Consider the following 18,917-nt stretch of genomic DNA (forward strand, 5'->3'; position numbering starts at 1 on the left):
TATGTGATTTATTCTGAGATAGCCTTCTTGTACAGTGTGAGGCAAAGGCTCAAATTCATCTTTTTGCCTTGGATATCCAGCTGTCAAATAATTTGTTTAAAACTATCCTTTCCCCATTGGATATTTTTGGCATCTTTTTAACAATCTATTGATCATACATGAAATAATTTATATCAAAACCCTCAATTCTGCTTTAGATATTCATGTCTTTCCTATGTCATACCTACAATGTCTTGATTACTGTTGATTCCTACTATGTTTTGAAACAAAGAAGTGCATTTATTCTTATTTTTTAAGGTTTTTTTTGGTTATTTGGTCCTTTGAATTTCCATGTGGTTTTATAACAGGCTTCCCAATTTCAGTAAAGTATGTCAGCAGAAATTTGGATAAGGATCACATTGACTAGATTAATTTGGGAATTGTTGCCATCTTTAAAATATCATGTTTTTCCAACCTTGTTCATAAAAGTTTCCTAGTGATATTTATGTTAGCTCTTGCTCTGGTTTCTTTAAATATTGTTTTGCAGTTTTAGGTGTGGAATAGTTGTACAACTTAAGTTAACTTTGTTTGTAAATATTTTATTTTTAATGCTATTATAAATGTAATTTCCTTGATTGCACTAAAAATTGATATTTGTTCTTTTAACTTGAGACTAATGAGACCTGTAGTTGTGCATATGTGTGTTTGTGTGTGTGTTCATGTATGTGTGTGAGTGTACAAGGTGGGAAAAGTAGGTTTAGACTTGTTCATGTGGAAAATAATACAATAATTAGTAAATCATAATACAAGGATAAACTCAGTGTTTTACGTACCCATAACTTTGCATCTACTTTGCCCCACCCTGTATATTACTTATCTTCTACATTCAAGATCATGTTGAATCACAGCAAACAATGTTCACTTTATTACCAATCTATCCAGATATTATTGCTCTTCTTTTTTCTTTTTCTTGCCTAATGGCATTGGCTTAGGCCTCTAGTGACATGGTGAATAGAAATGTTGAGTGGGGTATGCTTTTTAAAAACTATTCATTATTAAGTTCAAGTATTTCCCCTTTATTTCTAGTGTGTTCAGAGTTATGTTTTTTAATCATAAATGAGTTTTGAATTTTATTATTTAATATTTTTGTTTCTACTGAGATGATTTGTTTTTTGTCTTTTATTCTGTTGCATAATATATTGTATAATTGAGATTTTTTGTTATTAAATCAGGTTTCCCTTCCTGTGATAAACCCCACTTGTCATTGTGTCTAAGTTTTTTTATGTTTTGCAGGATTTGATTGGTATTCTGTTGAGGATTTTTGTGCCATAATCATGGGGGATTTGGACCTATAGGCTTCTTGTTTTTGTGATATCTCTGTCTAGCTTTGGAATCTGGGTAACTTGTAGAATGCAGTAAGAAGTGTTTCCTCCTTTATTTTCTGGTATAGTTTGGGGACTATTGTTATTATTATAACTCACATGGGAGATTTCAGTAATCTGTTTTGATATATATATATTTAAAGTAGGTAAAAAATAAGTGGCTAGTGGAAGGTTTTGTGATGATTTCTCTACCTAAGACTACAAAATGTCTTAGGTTTTTATTTTATTCTCAACTCCTTAATCAGCTCAAGCCTCAATAAAACATAAAGTATAATAAAATACCTAGGCTGAGAATATGTTGCAAATTCATGCATTTTTAGTTATTTTATCTTGTCTATTCATTGTAGACTTAGGGTTTGCAAAGAGATATGTAAGTTAACACTTTTGAAATTGTGAAAAGCCTTAATTTTTATTCTCTTCCTTTTAAGTTTTTCAAACTTATTTTTCTTCTAATCTATGCTACATGGAAAAAATCAAGGAGCTAAAAAGATTATGCTAAGACTATGCCAATGACTTGATCTCTTGTAAGTAGACTTCTCCAAGGCTAGGAGCTCCCAACAGTTCACCCATTTGGCTCATATTTAAGAGCAAGTAGGAATTTATGCTTCTACCTTGCTAAAACACTTCCCACTGCCAGGCGTACACAGCCAATGATGCTGAGGAAACCATAAGGTGATGTTCGAAATATATAATTCTGAATATGTTTTTTCTACTTTCTGGTGTGTATGCTGATATTTTATGTAAGACAGAAAAACAAGCATGAAGGAAATGCAAAATAAATTCTTTCATATGGAGCTTAATTTCTGAAATCTTTAAAAATATATTATATTCAGCAGGTTCCCACAGGGAGACCATTAGAAATCCTAGTGAGAAAAATAAATATAAATTCTATTACTTGGAGTTTTAAAATATAGTAAATTTTGAAAGAAAAAATGCACGTAAAATATATATGAATAATAAGACTAAGTCAAATGACATATAACAAAGGCATTATACTTACATAAAAATGAGGTCTCAGAAATATCATAAAATCAATGCACTTTCAAAATAATTTGGCTAGAATTGTGTATAACATAAGGTAACCCAAGCTTCTTATAAAAGTTATATACATAATAAAGTTCATTTAGTTGGAAGTACTGTTTTTATTTGAACCAAGAAGCATATTTACTTTATATAAGTAAGTATGCTTTTTACATCTTAAATTTAAGTATTGAGAAAGCAATCACTTCAAAATTTATGAAGATGTTTCTAAGGCGGGGAAGAGGCTCCTGGACCTGAACAGCATCACAGAAACTGTCTTGGAGTGGGCCACAGCAAAGCGTCCATGGGACACTTTTAATGTGGAGGAGTGGCAAGTTTCAGGATCCTTCTATCACCCAGCCTTAAGGTAACTTAGCTGAGAAGGAGTTAAGAACATTTGGAATGTTCTTCACTTAATAAGAAGACTTAGCTAATTATCTAGATGTGTTAGCTTCTGAAACTTTCACCTGTGCAAACCAGCTACAAATATGCCTCGCGTTCTTAAAGTTTGAATTCACTTTTACCAAGACCTGCATTAATAGTAACGGCTTTTTTCATAACAGCAAAAATACTCTTTGAGTTAGTGAAAACCGGAATTAGTTTAGGTCTTGTAAAAACAAATTGGCATAACTTGAACTTTTGAAAAGTGGCGGAGTTTGGGACATATTCTTCACTTTAAATCATGTTTGCAAGACATTTTTGATAAAATTAAATTCCATGTCCTTTGTTTTAATTTTTAGGTAATAAAGCAGTCTACTACACTGTTTGATAAATATAAATATTTAAAATGATTGTCAGGACATAGAAATAATATATCTACCTACATGATATTTATAGAACATAATAATGCAGAGAATTTTGTGTTATAATTCTCTCTAAGACATTTAAAATGTGTTGATTGTATTTAAATTTATTGTGGTAAAATATAAACTTTGAAATGGCAAGTTTGTTTATTAACTTACTTTGATTAAAAAAAGTCAAATATCTAAGGAATAATTTATTCCTCTATCTTCATATTATGATCAATACAAAATTATAGATTAAATATAGCTTAAACATTATTAGAAACTAGAGGCCTGTTGCATGAAGAGATTCCTGCAATAGGGCTTCCTTCCCCTGGCTGCTGGCACCTTTTCCTCCGGCACCCGGGACCCATGTTTTCACTCCAGCTGCAGCGGAGAAGTCAAGCCTGGAGGCTTCTCCGCTCTGACCAAAGCGGAAAAGCCAAGCCTCTTCAGTCTTCAGTCTTCTTCAGTCTTCACTCCTTGCTTGCATATGCAAATTAGCCACCATCTTTGTTGGTTAATTTGCATACTCACCCTGATTGGCTGGTGGGCATAGCAGAGTGTGACACCAATTTGCATGTTTCTCTTTTATTAATGTAGATAAGATGTGAAATTATCATTATTATATAATCACATTAATTTTGTGCCAACTTAACTAGTGTTTGGTATTTCCAAACACACACGCACACACACACACACATACATATCCTTTGGCAGAGTTTAAGAGATCATCCTGACAAGTGGCCTTCTACAATTTCTTATTTTTTTTTAAATTTAAATTCTTTATTGTTTAAAGTATTACATATGTCTTTATTGCTAGGTATCTTAATTTTTGTGTGTGCAATGATAAATGGGGTTGTTTTTGTAATTTCTTTTTATGTTAGTTCATTATTAGAGTATAAAAAAGCCATTGATTTCTGGGTGTTCTATTTCTTATTAAACTAGAGTTTTTAATGAAAATTGGTCATATCTCTATTTTCTCTTGCAGTGTGCTATATAATTTTACTCTAACACTGTAGGGTATTTTTTTAAATCCCTGTTCTGGCAAAAAGCAGGAAGAGAATATATTATTACGGATTCTTTAAAAAGTAATAATATACTTGAAGACAAAACAACATATGAATTAGTCTTCACTATAATAAATTAACATTTGTTAATTATATTTTATTTCTTGTGGACTTTATATTAGATCATGTGACAAGAGATTCTGAAGTTAGGAATATCATTAACCTCATATTATTTATCTTAACCTTACCTTCAGAGCCACAAAATGTAAAATAAGGTTCTAATGTTTATATTTTAAAAGTTTTATTAAGATTTAAATACATTTAATTAAAAATGAAACATTATTCAAAACAGAAATAGCCAAATCAAAGCAACAAAACAAGATGTAATTGCAAATGAGAATCAAAATGAAAAGATATATAATGAGGAAGGATGTGAGTGAGTTACATAAATTGACACAAGAGATAAAAAATTAACGCAAATCATAATATTTTAAACATTTACAATTGGGACAAAATATAGTGTACTATACATATTTGTAAAAATGCTATCATTTTTTGTTAATTGTCTTGATACTAAATCAGAGTAAGTTGAATCAAGCATTGTGTTCCTCCTGTAGTTCCAGGATCACCTTGGGTACTTGCAAAACCTATTGGTACCTAAGATTAAAAATACTTGTTAAATGAAATTTTGATTTCAGCTCCAAGATGTAGAGTCGGGAAATTGGCATTAGAAAATGTTGAGCGAACTCAAAGTCAATGCTTTTTCTTGGATCCATCTGAGATTTGAGGTTGCCTGGCCAGCTGCCATTCCAATATTTGGAGAGATCAAGCACACACAGGGAGATGGAGCAACCACGTCCTGCTTACCTGAAATGAACACTGTTGTTTTTTTCCTGATAATTGCCTGGGTTGAAGATGGATGATATATCCTGCCCAGAATGTTAAATGCTACTACACATCCAATGTCAATTCCGAGCATTCATCAGCTGACCTTGCAACAAAATTTGAGCAGGAAAAGCAAATATCAATAAAACTACAGTCTACATTTTCTAAATAGTCTCCTGAACAGCAAGATTTTAGCAATTGTGGAGATCTCTATATTATAAGTTAATGACCTTAATCCTGACTTCATCTATTTTGGGGCAGAAAAGGGGGAAAGGATACACAAAAATGCAACTCTGACAGCCAGGAACTGGCTGATGGTTGCCAGGAACTAGCCTGGCATTCACAGCTAGGTAGTCTTTGTGTTCTACTGAAAATAAAAATTCTCGGAATACAAACAACACTAGAGTCCACTCTTGGATCTTGATGAATCGAGACAAAAACAAGAACACTACATAATCATATCTGAACATGTTAAAATAATCCACAAAAATGATCAAATATCCACCTATCCTGACTAATATAAATGGCCACTGCTTCTTCACCAAAGATCCATCTGACTATAGTTGCCCTTACATAACTATCCACAGTCATTCCTACCATTTTCTATATAAAGCTTAAAATACCCAATAATAGAATCACCACTTTCCAGATAGCATTCAATCCATGGCATTTCATTTCTTGAAACCTCCACTAATCTACTCATATTCTCTTATGGAGCTCTGTAGTTCTCCACAGTGCTCCTGGTCTTTTACTGCAGTAAGTTCATAGTCAACTTTTAAAAACTATACGCCTATTCTTGATCGTCTTTAGTTATAGGGCATTGACACATATGGAATAAAAAGGATTTTACTCAGATATTATTTCACTCACCGGAAGTAACCTTAAAATTTGAATGTAATTGTAATCTCCATTTCATTGTGTTCTTTTCTTAAAGTCATCTATAATTTTTTCTTTAAAATTTTGTGTCCCACACAAGAATTCACATTTGGGGAGGCCTATCTGTATAGTGCCCAGACTTGGAGGACCTAATGAGCCTAGATCTCTGTATCTTTGAGGAGGAGTAGGTGTTAGCAGGCAGAAACATTTTGGTTTCATGTGTGGAGAAGTACTACAGTATGTCATATTGGGGGGCTGTTAAAAAGTTGGGTAAGGCTAGACACTTGGGTCTTGGGAAATTATGGAAAATAAGACTGCAAAGCATTAACTTGCTTGCAAAGGGACAGATAGCTATAGATATAGATATTAAAATTTAAATAAATTTTTCTAGAGGTTATGCTTGGAGGCAACATACTCCTAAGTATGTATGTGTCATTCTTGTATTTGTGATTTGGAAGGAATGTGTCAAATATATTATGTACCTCCTGTTTTCCCTCTGGAAAGACAGGAACCCCAGAACACGAGCATACAAAATTCTCCCTGATTATATCCGTTTAGTGGATCCAAATAAAGTGTAATGATGAACAAATATTTCTCCAATTGATAATTCACTGGGACTCACAGCTAAGATTCATTATACTGAAACGATGCAAAGCCAAATCAGCTAAAGAAAAGGGAAGACGGTGCAAAGTCCAGAGGAAATTGGATGCTAGCTTCCAGAATCTTCTCCCAATTGAGTCACAAAGAATGTGCTTAATTTTTCCAGCCAGAACTAGTGAAACACATGTGAAATGTCCAGGGTTTTTATTGGGGATTGATCACATAGGCACTCTTTTCTAGCATGCTCCAAAAATCAAGACTTCAGGAAGGTATTTAGGCATTCATTATAAAATCATGCTGCTTGCAAAGGAGTCTAGGTATAGTTTAATCATACTCTTATCTGTTTTAAAAATAATTGAAATCCTCCTAAAATCCACGTTTCCAAATGCCAGTCAAGGGCCAAACTTGCAACACAGGTCTTCTTAAGATTAACAGTCTTAAGCCTGATATGGTGACTTTTTCTAGATATGGTTTCTAGTTATTAAACTTAGTTCTATATATGAACAAATTGTGTTCTACCAGTCATTTCAAATACCACAATCTCTCCAACCTTGACCTCTATGTTTTAATTCAGCAGTTTGTTGAATAAATTTTATCAAAATGTTTCATCAGAAAGAATAGATAAACCTGTACAAAACAATGCTTCGGAGCACTGGCCCTGGAGTTCTGACTTAATAGGATAAAGTCCATACCTTCGGGAACTATCGGAGACAATCTTGCATGTATTCAAGAAAACCTATCTAGAGAAGCAGACAAATAATTTGCAACTAAAAAAAAATAAATGGCAATCAGCCACTATAGAAAGAGTAAAAATAGTGAAGAGAACGATTGAGTTTGAACTTCCAGTTAAAAGAATAAAATGAACAAAATGCAAGTCTGAGAACAGAGAGTGAAAGGAACTATAGACAAGCTGATAGTCTCACTTTTCATAATGGGGAAGAAATAAATACTCTAAAACATAAATAAAATACAAGATTTAAGATATCAATTAAAAGATAAAAAAGTAAGCATTGGATTATCTCAAAACCAATCTTTTAATTTTTCAAAGAGAAACACACAAACATATACACTGTACTTGCATACACAGATGTACAAATGTGTAGTTGAAAGGAAGATTATATTACAGAAAAACTAATCCAAAGAAATATTTAAAAAGTCATGTGGTAGGTGGAATATATTTGGTTTGTGGTATACATTTGACTATCTCTACTTTCTCCATAGAATCAAGGAAATATAAAAGACACATTTAGTATATGGAATATAATTTATTATCTCCACTTGATTGATTAATCAATTAATCATATGGCAAGAATAAAAATGCATAAAGCCCACAGGAATGAAAGAAATGGAAGGGAAAATGAAAAAGATGATCAATATTAAAAAACTTCAAAAATGGTCATTTTGGAAAATAAAGTCTCTTCACAACCTACAGAAAGACATGCCAGTAAGACAAATAAATTGGAATAAAAAATACCAACAAGGCTCAGAAAGGGAAGGTCCAAGGTAACTTTAACAGTGAATGATATATGGAGTGAAAAGAGGAATTGAAACATTGTACAAGGAACAGTGAGACCCTTAGCTGCCCTTTTCATTTCTTTGTGTAAAGACTAAAATACCTGTGCTATTCTGGTTTCAGGTAAAAGGTTTCTTTCCTGACGATGCTGAACCATAAGCAGTAAAATCTACCGAAACTTTGACTATAGGAGTACCAAGAAGATTCAGAAACTAGCTCTAAGTAATAGTTCAAAGACTCATAGGTTGTATTCCCACATTCTTTAAGAATTCTCTCTCCACTAGGGTCCCAGAAATTGGCAGCCAGTTCAAACTGGCCAATTGGGAAGACGTGTGGCCATAGTGAGTTACAATGAAACAGTCACAACTTCATTTGAAAACTGGATAGCAACCTTCTAGTCACTGCATCCTTCTCATGATTAGTTTCTAAAGCTTCCAACTGCAAATATAAAGCAAAGAATAAAAAAAAAAGTTTAACATGAATTTATAGAGATCAAGACAAAAACAAAATTCCAAATGCAGAGTAGAACTCCAAAGAAACTATAATTAATATTCTCAGAGCCAAGAAAATATACTGTAACCATTAACTAAAGCAGTGCTCTATAAAAAGGAAAGGAAGACATTTCATGAAACAAATAATTCTTGAAAATTAATTGTGGCATTGAGACTTTTTAAAAAATATATATATTTTGTTGATTTTTTTACAGAGAGGAAGGGAGAGGGATAGAGAGTTAGAAACATCGATGAGAGAGAAACATCGATCAGCCGCCTCCTGCACACCCCCCACTGGGGATGTGCCCGCAACCAAGGCACATGCCCTTGACCGGAATCGAACCTGGGACCCTTGAATCTGCAGGCCGATGCTCTATCCACTGAGCCAAACAGGCCAGGGCAAGACTTTTTAAAAAGTAAAAAAAATAATTGCAAACTACTTAAAAATAAAATAAAATGAAACAAAATAAGCATAAAGACATAGAAAAACTTAGGAATCAATTCAGGATCTTCTAAAACTGATGTACAGAAGCTTCAGAACGTAAATTCACAATTCGAAGTAAAAATGATCAACCACATAACTAAAAAATTGTGCAGACTGAAGAACTTGATTTCTCGATTTTAAATGTCCATACCATATGCAACACAACAATTAAGACTAACCTCAACCTACGTGGTTACGGAACGTCATAGCAAATGCACTTTAAAATATGTTCTGAGATCTACCTAAGAAACACAAGGAAGTTTACATGCAATAATATGCAGAAAAATGACAATTGCTATCAGCAGTGGGTACTAGAAATAGTAAGCCAATTCTGCCAAAGCTTGAGTAAAAAGTATTTTCTACCTAAATTCTCTGCTCAGCTAAAAGATCTTGCAAATTTGCTGATAAGATGGCTATATTTTAAGCCATAGAAGGTCCTAAATGCTCTTATTCTTTGAAAGCTACTGAAAGATGTGTTTCATCAAAAGGAACGAGAAAAACGACTTCGTGATTCAGAGAAAAATGGATTCAGAATAGAATGGGGTCAAGAGTTTCTTCTACCGGAAAACCTTTGTGTGTACGAATCTGAATATCTGCAGAATTGTGGCTAATTGAGCCAAACATTGTTATAAAAGTCTTTTGAGAGATTTAGAGGAGTACAAGCATTTCCTTCAAGTAATTGTAAGAGTTTTAAAAACTTACCTCCTCAGTGAACAGATTAGGAAAAATTATATCAAAAATGAAAAATAATGTCCATTACTATACAAATATATTTATTTAAAAAACACATAAAAGAAGTAAAAGAGCACACAACACTCAAGATAATTGTTTATTCTTGCTTCCATCTAATTTGTAAGTACATTGCAGCAAATGTTGCCCAAGATTCCTGAATATTCAATCCAAAATTCCAATTTTATTTAATGACCCCACTTCTACTTGTATACTCCCTACACTGTCAACATCTCTCCCAATTTAACAAATATTATATTGCACCATTGTCCCTAACTTTTCAGGCAACTACATTAAATTAATAAAATCAGTTTCCAAAGACAACCCTCAATTTACCCTGGCCAATAAAAGAAAGGGGAGGAGGATATTCCCAAAGTTAACATTACTGCTTTTGAATTCTATTCAGAATTATTTAAAACTAGAGGCCCGGTGCATGAGATTCGTGCACTCGGGCAGGAGAAGGGGTCCCTCAGCCCAACCTGCACCCTTTCGTAGTCCAGGAGCCCTCAGGGGATGTCCAACTGGCAGAAGGCAGTCGGACATCCTTAGAGCTGCTGCGGAAGCAGGAGAGGCTCCTGCCACCGCCACTGTGCTTGCCAGCCGTGAGCCCAGAGGGCTTCTGGCTGAGCGGTCCTCCCACTGTGGGAACGCACAGACCACCAGGGGGAAGATCCTAAGTTGAGCATCTGCCCCTTGGTGGTCAGTGTGCATCATAGCAACTGGTCATTTTGCTGTTCAGTCAATTTGCATATTACCCTTTTATTATATAGGATTTTTAAAATGAATGGTTTCAGTCCCATGCCATCGCATACAAATTATAAATTTAAAAGCAATTTGTACTCTTGTAGAGTTTCACTGTCAGTGTTTGTAAACTGAAAGACAGAATAAATCATATAGCATGTTGATTCATTGAAAGTGGCTTGCAAAATGCTAAATGCATAGTGTGTGTACAGATAATTTCTAACTGCAATGAAGCTGGCAGATTGACATTTCACTGCAGAATGTATGCAGAAATAATGTGGCCTCAGTGACTTCATAGGTGCTCCCTTAAGAGAGTGCATGAAATGAACCAACATATATATGTCCATATTTCCTTTAATGAGCATAAATTTTAAATCCCTCATAAACTATAATATTGCTTTCATGCCGAAACCGGTTTGGCTCCGTGGATAGAGCGTTGACCTGCGGACTGAAAGGTCCCAGGTTCGATTCCGGTCAAGGGCATGTACCTTGGTTGCGGGCACATCCCCAATGGGGAGTGTGCAGGAGGCAGCTGGTCGATGTTTCTCTCTCATCGATGTTTCTAACTCTCTATTTCTCTCCTTTCCTCTCTGTAAAAACTCAATAAAATATATTAAAAAAAAAAAAAAAAAAAAAAAAAATATTGCTTTCTTAGCTAACAGGCTCATTGAGCAGAATAGTTGAACCTGGGGAAGAAGATATACTCTCCAGAATAGTAGGACTTTACTACTATATATTCAGCAAAATCTTGAGCATTCTTAAATAAAAATGAAATAATATAATTTAAGTTAAAGTTCAATCTGTATTCATTAGGCAAACATACAGCTCTCTTCTCTTACCTGAGTCATTTTACAACTCATTATACATTATTGACTTTTTTTAAAAGAATATTTATAATTTTAGCCATTTTTTTAAATTAAATTAAAGGCTATGTTCCATTTGATGAGTATGAATAGGTTGCAGAGCTAATTTTTAGACAATAGTCTCCCAAGAACTCATAGAAATACATCACACAGGATAGCTACTCCTACTCACTAAGCCAGTTATTCATGAAGCATTAGGGAATCACCACTAGACAATAATAAGTAGCATTTTGATGGGTGCATAGTGAAATCGTATAAACCATATGCTACAATTTACTTCACTATGTCACATATTTACTTAGTTTTTGAATATGCACACAGAGTAATCAAGGACTCATAAATTGACCCATATTGGTGACGTTACATTTTGCATCAAATTCAGTGCCTTATTAGTTCAGTTCTACTTTTAGACCTGTTTCCTAAGATTGTGCTAAGATTTAGATGAGTTAAAATATGTAAACCACTTACGATAAGCCTAGTACATATTAAGCCCTTACTAAATGATAAACATTAATATTAAAACTTACAGAGGTTAATAATTTTAAGCATATAAAAAGGGCATACATTTCTAATAAAATTAGAAATAAATATGGCTTTTATATTGCAATTCCAGAAATTTTATTCTAGTGTGTAATTATCTATAACATTAATTTTTTTGGACATTTTTTACTTAATAAGCTAACTGAAAGTCTTAAACCCTACTTAAGAAAAACTTTTAATGAAATATAGGGGAATATTTAGAAAAGAAACAATGTTTTGCAATAATGGGGCAATTTTTAAGATACTTATTGTTATAATTTGTGGAAAGTTTAAAACATTCAAAACAATGAGAAAAAAAATTATTGAAAATTACTCATGTAATCTCAACTGTAAGTGATAACCTCTATAAAAATCACATATTCCCACACCATGCACACACATACATATATGCATATCACTTTGTTTTTAAAAGACAGTCATATATTTTGCGTTTTTCCATTTTTTCCTTTAGAATTTTTCAAGAATATTTCTTCTGATATTAAAAATTCTTTGAAAAAATTATTTAAATAATCATATTATAATATATTATGTCTCTTTACTAAAATTTATGTAACCACTCTCTATGTTTTATGACTTCTGGAATATTGCTATGTTAAACATCATAGTAGTAAACAATCTTTAGGACTCACACCAAGCCATAGAATTACTTTGATAAAAGTTTGGAAATTTCCAGATCTTTAATTCATATTGGTGTATTTCCTAGCAGAAAAAAAATTAACGTAAGTCCCACTGAAAGTTTATAAAGTGTATATTTTCTTGAATCTTTGCAAGAATGACTATTATTTATAAAGTCTCAAATTTGTTGGAAAAAAACTATTTCATTGAATGTGTTGGCTAGATTTTACTTTAAACTTTTGTATTTTATTAGACATGCCTATTTCTATTTTATTTATTTTGCTCCCTGTGCTCTTTAATATTTAAATGCTTTTAAGAGTCAAAGGCCTACAATTCCTTAGTTCAACAAGATAATATTTATTAAGTGCAAAATCAACAATGTAGTAACAAACACTTTTGAAGCCCCATGGGATAATTATACATTGGTTCTATGAAGGTGGGGAATCAGAAATGCTATAAGCAGCAGCTGATAGATTATGAACACATTTATGCAATAACCCAAAGAGGTAAAAATACTGATGTATTCCTCAATCCTTCTCAAATTGTGTCCCCATATTATTAGCCTCAGAATCCACAGACTCCTATGGAGTTTATGCCCCAAATCCAAAATCTAGGGACTCACTCTATATTGTGAGTCAGACAGCTATAAGCACAGTACTCAAACACGCTCATTTTAAAAAATCTTTCAGAGAATGAAATGCATTCTAAAATTAAAGAAAAGCACACACACAACATTTTAATAGCAGATACACTTGCAGGTTGTCTGACATGGGTTATTAAGTAAAGAACTAATGGGAATAGATAACTGGGACTTTTGAAGTAATTTAAAAAGATTCCAAATGTTAAACTACAATCAAATATATGATATGATTTCCATTTGAATGCATTTATAGAAAGAGGCTTTTGTCAGAAATGTAACTCAAAACAATTACACAATGGGAAATGATGGGATTAAAGGACTACTAATTGCGCCACCAAATAAGTACACATAAAACATATCCATATTAACATGCATAAAGAGCTTATTTATTTAGAATTATATTGGTATAATTACACTATTTTTTCTAGGTAAAATTACATGCTGCAGTTGACTGTCACAGATTTCTTTTGAGAGCAGAAAGAAATATTAGAAAACGAAAAGCAGACACATTTAGGAAAGGACATAGAAAAGTAGGAAAAGACATATTTAGGATGTTTTTTCTCAACTTGAAATCTCTCGTGTTAACATTGGCATGAATACTTGCCTCTATATTTTTAGAGACCCTTAGAGAATTACTAAGGATATCCCTTGACCAGAATGCAACCTGGAACCCTTTAGTCCACAGACCAATGCTCTATCCACTGAGCTAAACCAGCTAGGTCTATAAGACTATACACACACACACACACACACACACAGTGGCCAGATTATTATGACCGCCCCATCAGTACTTATTGGGCCACCTTTTGCCTTCAGTACTGCGGCGATTCTTCTTGGCATTGACTCCATGAGATGCTGAAAGGTGATGCAAGGAATCTGACACCATGCCTGATGAATAGCACTGTCCAGTTCTGAGAGATTTGATGGTTGTGGAACCAGCTGCCTGATGGCTCTTTTAACTTCGTCCCACAAATGCTCAATTGGATTGAGATCTGGTGATTGTGGGGGCCACCTAAGCAAGGTAAAGTCTCCCTCATGTTCTTGAAACCACTCCTGCACAATACGAGCACCGTGGCATGGCGCATTGTCTTGTTGGAAGAAGCCATCTCCACTGGGACATGCCATCAACATGATAGGATGAACTTGATCAGCAACGATACTTAGGTATGTTGTGCTGTTCAGACGTTGTTCCACACGAATTCAAGGGCCCAAATCATGTCAGGAAAACATGTCCCAAACCATAACACCGCCCCCACCAGCTTGAAGGGTTGAACTCATGCATGTGGGGTGCATGCGTTCATACTGTTTCTGCCCAATTCTCATTCTGCCATCTGCATGATGCAACTGGAAACGTGATTCATCGAACCACATGACTTTTTTCCAATGCTCGACTGTCCAATCCTTGTGTCCCTGTGCGAATTGGAGACGTTTTATCTTGGTAACTGCAGGCAGCAAAGGTGTTCGAACAGGCCTTCGGCTTCCATATCCCAAATGATGCAGTGTATGGCTAATTTCCTACAAACGTCAGGTGGTCATAATAATCTGTCCACTCAGTGTGTTTGTGAGGCAGGGAGAAGGAGAAAGAGGTTGGAACATCAATGATGAGAGAAAATCATTGACGGCTGCCTCCTGCACACCCCACACTAGGGATCGAGCCTGCAACCTGGGCATGTGCCATGGCTGGGAATCTAACCATGACCTCCTGGTTCACAGGTCGATGTCCAACCACTAAGCCACACTGCCTGGGCTAAGACCATTTTTGATAACATAGAGTGAAGAAAACGATTAAGAATTAATTAAAACACTAAAATGATACTTTGAGTTAATGAACATTTTAGTGAAGTACTAAATTATATTTTGAATCTATTATAATCTTCATTGCTTTAAATGACAACTGGCTACTATAACAGGATTATAAATATTTTAGTAAGTGGTTCTGATGCTTTTAGTCTTTTTTAAACATTAGCATTTTTGCATCATATTTAAGATCAAATTTTAATTATTATTCTATCACCCTACCCCAAGTTATAAAATCTCCAATAATTACCACATTGTATGATTTTTATGTTTAAAATATAATGTGTACATGTTTTTTACAATTTTCACACTTGTGTCAAGTGCTTCATATAGAAAAAAATAAGCACATAGATATTACACACTGTGCCCTATAAGTAGAAAACAGGAAAATTAAGGAAAAGCTGAATAACTACTTAACTTTGATATATCCAAGTATTTGAAAACAATTTTATCCAATTATTCCTCATATCCTAGCATGACTACAGAGTCTGTGATAAACATACCAATGGTCAGATGGATTTAAGTGCATGATTGAGTTCACCAAGGAAGGAACTTGCTAGCCCTGTCTAACTATAATTGAGAAAACAAATTTTTTTTTGTAGTGACTGGGAATATTTTTTGAAGAATGGGAATATTCTAAATTATTATTCTTATATTTTTCTGCACCATTATCTCTACTTGTGGCCTCTGAGTTAGCCCTCACATTGCTGTTACTTTGTTCGACATCATCAGTAGTTTTTGCCTCTATTCCATGTATCTCATTTCATTGTTGTCTGGCATCCTGATGTGTTTTTTTCTTGTCTCTTTTCCCACCTGCTCCATAAAATCTTTTAGGTTAAATAAGATCTTTTAAGTTAAATATCTCTCTCCCTCTTTATCTTCTGTCTTTGTCTTCCTGCCCCACCCTCCTCAATTAAACACTCAGTATAAGATATAGTACCAATTGTTTGCTTACTCAATATTCATTGACAGCTTACCACTGTTCTAGATGGTGGAAATACATCAGTAGAAAAATAGACAATATCCCATACCTTCATAGAGTTTATATTCTAAAAGAAGATACAAAAAAAAATTAAGGTAAATATATTGTATGTGTTATGGGGATATATCCTAAAAGGGAGGGGGTAGGGGACTTTCGAGAGGGGGGTTTCAGTTGTAAACAGTGCTTAGGGAAGGCCTCTTTCATAAAGTGATGTGTGCATAATACAAATACAAGGCTTGCAGCATCACAGAGCTCCAGAAAGCATCATTCACACTCTAACCTATGTGAATAACACCTCCTGAGTCATGCAGGCCACAGCTGGGCAGCTATAAGCAGTGCTCTGATGAAGGAGTTAAGGGAGAAAGCTATGCACATATCTGGAGAAGAGAATTCTAGGTAGAGGATGCAAATGTCTTACTCAAGACAGAAGTGTGTGTAGCTGTTTGTATACAATCAAAGAGGCAAGTGTGTCTGAAAGCTGTTCGGTAAATATTGGACACAATTTAAATATCAGCCCCAATCAATTATGCTAGTTATGTATTGATCTTAATTGACATTTCTAACATCCTAAAACAGTAAAAAGTAATTATTCTCAGTTTATTATTATCTGTACTAGAAGCCCGATGCATGAAGATTTGTGCAAGAATGGGCCTTCCTTCCCCTGGCTGCTGGCACCGCCTTCGCTCTGGCCAGGAGCTACCTTTCTGCCTTTGTTCCGGCCCGGAGCCGTCTTTTCGCCTTCTCACACTGCCAGAGGCCCGGAGCATCTCCGGCCGCTCAGCACCTGTGTATGCAAATTAACCTGCCATCTTAGTTGGGTTAATTTGCATACTCACTCCTGATTGGCTGGTGGGTGTCACAAAGGCACAGTCAATTTGCATCTTTCTCTTTTATTAGTGTAGATTACATAACTCAAATTTCTTACAGTTAAACATTTACCATCACCAACATGGCCATTTTTGGTGGTCAAATATAGCTAGATAAAATAAACATTGATGGCAACAAACAAACAAAAAAACCCATGTATTGACTGACATTTATATATTACTAGAGGCCCAGTGCAAGAATTCATGCATGGGTGGGGTCCCTCAGCCTGGGCTGCGGGATTGGGCTGAAACCAGCTCTTCAACATCCCTCGAGGGGTCCCAGATTGTGAGAGGGTGTAGGCCAGGCTGAGGGACCCCCACTGGTGCACCATTGGGGCCAGGGAGGGATGCAAGAGTTTGGCCAACTGGGGAGGGACCACAGGAGGGCTCCAGGGCATGTCTGGCCCATCTCACTCAATCTCGATCTGCTGGACTCCAGCAGCAAGCTATCCTACTGGTCGGAGCATCTGCCCCCTGGTGGTCAGTGCACTTCATAGTGAGCAGTTGAGCAGCCTTAGCATATCATTAGCATATTACACTTTGATTGGTTGAATGGATGACTGGACACTTAGCATATTAAGCTTTTATTATATAGGACTAGAGGCCCGGTGCACAAAAATTTGTGCACTCGGGGGTTGGGGGGGGGGGGTCCCTCAACCCGGCCTGTGCCCTCTCGCAGTCTGGGACCCCTCGGGAGATAACGACCTGCTAGCTTAGGCCTGCTCCCAGGTGGCAGAGGGCAGGCCCAATCCCTAGGTGCAGCCCCTGGTCGGGCTCAGGCAGGGCCGATTGGGGAGTTGGGGCGCCGCCCCCTGTCACACTCAAGGCAGGGTCAATGGGGAGGTTGCGGCGCCACCCCCTGTCACGCACAGAGCAGGGCTCATCAGGGGGTTGGGGAGCTCCCCCTTGTCACGCACAGAGCAGGGCCCATTAGGGGGTTGGGGAGCTGCCCCCTGTCACCCACAGAGCAGGGCCCATCAGGGGGTTGAGTAGCTCCCCCCTGTCACTCACAGAGTAGGGCCGATAGAGGAGTTGGTGCACCACCCCCTGTCACACACAGAGCAGGGCGGATCAGGAGGTTGGGGCGCTGCCACTGTCACACTCAGGGCAGGGCCGGTGGGGAGGTTATGGCTCTACCCTGTCACACACACAGCAGGGCCGATAGGGAGGTTGTGGCCCCACCCCCTGTCACACACAGAGCTGCAGGGTGTTCAGGGGTTTTGGCGCTGCCCCCTGTCACACTGATCCCGGTGCCGGGAGGCCTTTCAGCTCCGCTGATCCCGGTGCTGGGAGGCATAGTACCCTTTTACTATATAGAATAGAGGCCTGGTGCATGGATGGGGGCTGGCTGGTTTTCCCTGAAGGGTGTCCTGGATCAGGGTGGGGGTCCCCACTGGGGTGCCTGGCCAGCTTGGATGAGGGGATGATGGCTGTTTGTAGCTGGTCACACACCCTTCAGGGTGGGGTTCCCCACTGGGGTACCTGGCCAGCCTGGGTGAGGGGCTGAGGGCTGTTTTCAGGCCGACTGAAGCTCCCAACTGCTCCTTTTTTTCTTTTTTCTTAATTCTGGGCCAGCTTTAGCTCTGAGGCTTGGCTCCAGCTCTGAGGCCTCAGCTGCTGAAAGAAGGTATCTGGTTTGTTTAGGTTCCATAATCGAAACTCTGTATCAACTCCAGCTTTGAGATCCCAGCCTGCTGAAAGCTGGTTTCTGGGGTTTTGTTTAGCTTCTATTTTTGTAACTATGTTTCAAACTGCAGGCTCAGAGGCCGGCAAGGCAGGCGGGGAACGTTGCAGTCCTCCGTCACTGAAGCAAGCAAGCCTCCAGTTAGTTTCAAGCTGCCTGACTGCCAGTCGCCATCTTGGCTGGCAGTTAATTTGCATATTGCCCTGATTAGCCAATGGGAAGGGTAGCGGTCGTACGCCAATTACCATGTTTCTCTTTTATTAGATAGGATTATTTCTTTGGTATTTGAGAAAAATTTTGTGGATTAATAGTTTTCAGCTTGTGATCTGTGCAGTGAAGTAGCATAACACATGGAGAATTAGTCTAGACATACTGGAATATAAAAGTGCATGCCATATGTAAATATTAGTGGTTGTGATTTCTTTGTAATATTTAAAT

Source organism: Myotis nattereri (genome assembly GCF_964212035.1).
Source record: "Myotis nattereri genome assembly, chromosome: 5".
NCBI classification, from domain to species: Eukaryota; Metazoa; Chordata; class Mammalia; order Chiroptera; family Vespertilionidae; genus Myotis; species Myotis nattereri.